Source organism: Podarcis pityusensis (assembly GCF_964106645.2).
Source record: "Podarcis pityusensis genome assembly, chromosome: 4".
Classification (NCBI taxonomy): domain Eukaryota; kingdom Metazoa; phylum Chordata; class Lepidosauria; order Squamata; family Lacertidae; genus Podarcis; species Podarcis pityusensis.
This window is the reverse complement of record NC_138027.1, coordinates 51,767,601-51,772,932: the sequence shown is the minus strand read 5'-3', so window position 1 is coordinate 51,772,932 and position 5,332 is coordinate 51,767,601.

Sequence of the window (5,332 nt, the reverse complement as noted above, 5' to 3'; positions counted from 1 at the left end):
AAATGGCAGAAAGTCACACATATGAACCAACCTTTGGCCTGGAACCTAATAGTTGCGTACCATGATGGCTTTGCAGTAGTGCAGGTGTGGGGAACCTTTGGCCCTTTGAAAGTGGCTTTGATTTGTAGGTCTGACTTATATTTAAAAGGAGGAGTTGCTGAACTACAACTTCCATCAGCCCCAGCAAGCTTGGCTGGTGGTCAGGGATGGCGGGATCTGAAGTTCAACAACATCTGCAGGGCCAAAGACCCCCACACTTTCTGCTCATACAAGGCAGGGCATCCCGTTATAACTGATTCCTCCCCACCAGCTTCAGCCATCTGTGCTGCATCTCCTTCATGCAGCGCCAGAGGGTGGCTCAGCCCTCAGCAGCAGTTTCCCAGGGGCACAGGGGCTGGCTGTGTTGCGGGGAGAATTAGTGGAAACTGGTTGCACGAAGGAAGTGCTTTATGCTAGCACAAAGCCATCAGTGGCCACGTCCCAAAGTAATAACGGCTGACTACTTTTTTTTAAGTAAAGCTAAATTTAGACAATCTTTATAGGGAACTTGTCATAGTCATGGAGACACAAGTATGGCATTAATTCAAAGCTCTGCCCTTCTGTAGCCCCAGCCAGCATAGTTCCAGAGTTATGTGACGTCACCCTCAGGAGCAGCTTTTTTTTGGGGGGGGGGTAATATGCTGCAGAAGAAGAGAGAAGACAGGAAAACCCCACTGAACAACCATCAAGCCTTTGCTAGTTACACTAGAGCAGCCTACTTCTGGGCTCAGGTTGGTGTTATGGCCCGGTGTCAGAATATCTCAAGGATCACCCTTGCACAAAAACCTTATTCTACTCCCAAGGCCTTTGCCTGGGTCCCTCAGCCATCAAATTAACCATAAACATTACTCAAATTAGTTGTGGAGGCAGCCAACATACGGAACAGTCTTCAAAGAGCGGTACAGCTGGCCTTTGTTTAGACAAGCAGCAACCATTTTCCTTTCAACAGGCTTTTCAGATTACTGCTTCTTACTCATCTGTTAGATTGTCACTGTTGATGCTTTTAAACACTTTTCACATTTGTTAAAACTACCAATTTGTACTTTGTTTTATTGTGCCTCTATAAGCTGCCTTGAAAAATTCATTTAGTTTAAGCAAGTTCAGGGCAAGAGCTTCCAGAGAAACTGCCAGCCATCATAATCATCTTCTTCTACTACTACTATTCAAATTCAACAGAGCACTATTTCAATATGAAACCAGATTAAAAACAGCAATAAAAAGGATTTAATCAGGTGCTGAAAGGTTATTGATTTCAGACCCAGCTGTGCCTACCTGAGGAAAATCCCCTTCAACTGGGCTCACCAACAGCTTGGAATGTGGAGAGTTAAATCAGGAGAGTTAAATTAGCTGTAGAAATACAAAGATGGCAGCTGCCTGGATATTTCAATGGGAAATTTTAGGTTACTTGTAAGCAACCCTGGATTTGTATACTGAAAGGTGGGTCTGAAATAGTTGTGACAGAATAAACAAATATCCTTAACTGGTCTGCAACTTTTTTTTTTAATAGTCTTCATTTTTCCTCGATGAGTGAACTGTTGAAATATACTGAGATTATGGGCTTCTGCAGACATATCTTAATGTTTAAAAAAGCTCATGTGGGTAAAAGCTAACCTTGAGGTGTCCTCATGATGGTCCCAAGCTGTTCAGAGGGAACCCACGGCCTTCCAGATATTGCTCACCTACAATCCCAGTGGTCCTTAATAACAGGTGAGCTGCTGGGGTCTTGCAACATCTGAAAGGTCAGGGGTTGCTCACAGCTATCCTAGAGGTAGGTATGAGGGAGAAATTAATTCCATTCATTTTGTACATCGGCCTACTTTATTAACTTCTTGAACCAAAATACAGCTATCCTTCAAAATTTGCACTTCTCCAAATTTTGTGATGCGGTTTTCCAGTGAAAATAATAAACAAATGTTATGCAAAACTGCATACAAAACCCATCTGCTACCGAACCAGTTTCAAGGTCCTGAATGACTAAGCAAAAGGGTGGGTGCATGGAGGGCAAGTTGTAAGCAACCACAGTTTGTGACATTGCACAACATTGTTACAGATCAGGGACACGTCTGTTGAGCCATGATTCAATTTCCCAGATTTGTGGAGTTTGAGCTAACATGATACCCTTAACTTTGGTCACAAATAAGTTTTTTTGGGTTTTTTTGAATCGATGCATTTACCAGGTTTTGAAAAAGGAGACACGATTACAGTGCTGGCATCCCCAACGTCTCCCAAAGAACCTGACTCTGCCTTCTTGCAAATTGGGAAGATAGATAGATGGATGGATAGATAGATAGATATAGATAGATATGCTATGTTGTACTTGAGGCAAAAGAGTAACAATAAAATCAAGAAACTGACTTGCTGATGTCAAGGTCAAGCAAGAAAATTGCAGAGTTATATGAGACATTTCACTGTAAAATCTTAACAAATTGATATTGATTGCATTAAGTCTATATAACAAGCAGAATTCACTTGCTGTACTTCCCTCTGTAATACACAGCTCTTTGTGACACTATTAAAAGGATGGCTGTGAAAATGGATGCAGATGATCACCACTGAATAACAATTCTTAGCTTGCTTTCTGGTAGCTTCATGGGCACTAAGATTGTATAATAACTCTTCACCAATGCTTGGAAAATTCATTTTAAAAAGGAGCAAGCTCTAGCTCACGTTAACCCTGTACCAAAAGAAGCTAGTTCAAGCTAATGTTCATACTCTTACAAACTAGTTCAAGTTCATACAGCTGAACTTTTTTAGCTTATAAAGCTCATCCTTGGTGATAAATAAATAAATCAGTTTTCAGAACATTATAATAGGGCTGCCATACATCTGAATTTCCCCTGACATTACGGGATTTCAAAGGCGGAATTGATGTCCGGGGGACATCAACTCAATAACTTTTGGGTTTTCCTAAAAGAAGCTTAACAATTTTGGTGGTTTCCTCAAAACTACCTGGTCTTTACTTTTTGAAATATGGGCTCTGCTACCACTTGTTGGTTTGCAAGCCCCCTCCATAGAGGCTGGCCCCTCTCACTGTCCTCGGAGCTTGCATACCGGTAACCTCCTCTGGCTGACATCCAGACAGACCAGGGAGATTTTGATAGGCGACATTTTCCCAAGCGTGGGTAAATGCACACTCCCTCCTCCTGCTTCCTCCCTCGCAGGGAAAAGGAGACAGTCAGAAACGTTTATCTACATTCTTTTATTTCTGACATTACAGCACTACAGAAAAACACGTCCTTTCAGTTCAGTTCTTCCAGCACGTCTAACAAACTTCCTGTACATGCGCACACGGAAGGTTTCAAATTACACTCTTCACAGAGACTTTTCCAGCCTGTGAACTTCCTGGGAAATTCTTTTCCCACAGATAGGCGCATCATGTGATGTCAACAATCTGGCTGTCTGCAGCTGCGATGTTTCCATATACTGACAAACCCTACATTACAAGCTGTGTTGAAGTATAGGGTCTAAAGGTAAAACAGGGGCCACACACAAGTAATGTACAGCAGAATGCAATGTAAAGCAGAATGTACAAGTAATGGAAAACAGACCCTTCTCTCATAATTGATATTTCCATACTAGAATAGGCTTACCCTATTTAATTTATGCCTCCCACACAGCTATTAAAGCCACAAGGCATCATCTGCTTTGTTCCTGTACTTGTACTTTTGCCTGCAAGCTGCACCTGTTGGGAGAAAGCAAATCATTTTATTATGGAAGATGCAGGATATGCCTCACATTCCTTCCCTCTGCTTGCTTAGCAACAGCAGTAGTTCTGGATCTGCCAAGTCAGTCTTAGAATGCTGCCTCCACATTTTGCTTTCTAACTTTCATAGATGTCCAACTAACTTGACTGGCTTGAAGAGATTTAAGTGAGGAGGGAATCCTCATAGTGGTCTTCAAATATCTGAAGGGCTATCACACAAAAAATGGAGCAGTCTTGTTCTCTGTTGCTCCAGAGGACATATCTAGAACCAATGGTTTAACAGATGGCAGCTGAACATTAGAAGTTTTCCAATGCTAAGAGCCATTCAGTAATGGAGGGGAGTTGATGGGCTCTCATTTGCTGCAGGTATTTAAGAAGAGGCTAGATTACCATCTGTCAGGGATGCTGTCATTGCATCCTGCAATGCAGATCGTGCACTGAGCTGTGGACTGGATTATATGAATTCCGAAGTCCTTTCTAACTCTATGGTTCTATGAAAGGTGGAGACTAATCAAAATAAATTAAAACACAATCACCCTACACTTGGAGGGGTAAGGTTTGAATTATATGCACAATAATATATTACATCAGCATATGGATTTCAGGTGTGCCCAGGCATGATTTAGTTCGGCAAATTTATATCCCACCTTTCAACCAGTTTGTAACTACAGGCAACTCTTAATCTGCAAGCGTTCTATATGTGCACAACTGCACATACACACATCACATCGAATCTGAAAGTGACATCACACAAAGGGACAGAATGGGGCAGTACAGGAGCGGAATGGGATGTTTGCAGGCTTCTTCAATGGTGTTTCAAATATATGTGATTTCACTTAAATGAGTGGTGCCTTAGAATGTAACGCCCATGTAAATTGGGAGTTGCCTGTATTACAAAGTACAGTGGTACCTTGGGTTACAGACACTTCAGGTTACAGACTCCGCTAACCCAGAAATAGTACCTTGGGTTAAGAACTTTGTTTCAGGATGAGAACAGAAATCGCACTGTGGCGGCGCAGCGGCAGCGGGAGGGCCCATTAGCTACAGTGGTACCTCAGGTTAAGAACAGTTTCAGGTTAAGAGCAGACCTCCAGAACAAATTAAGTTCTTAATCCGAGGTACCACTGTAATATAAGAACACAGGGATGTGCTCCTGCTCGTGTTACCCGTCACCCCATTGCTAATTCCCTTCCCTTCCCTTTACATTTTACCCCCTTCCTCAAAAAAAAATTCAGGACATACCCACCCCTGGAAGATTGCCCATTTACCCATGAGGAAAAGCAGCTCTGAGACTGAAAGAAGCCCCACATTCTTGGTTTAAACAAAGCAGAGGAGCATAAAAAGGAATTGTGTTTTGTTTAAAAGTGGAAGCAAAACCTTATAATCTCTTTACAGCCACACAAGGTGGCTTAATTCACATGGCATGAAACCATGTTTTTTCTATGTCTGAACTACGTCACTGTATGAGTAAGCCCTTATAAGCAAGCATTTCAGAAACTTCCTAAGAAACAGAGAGTTTTATGACCCAAAGCTTAACCACAGTAACAAATTATGTTTGTTTCTCCAAGTTAAGAATGAGACTCAGGAAAG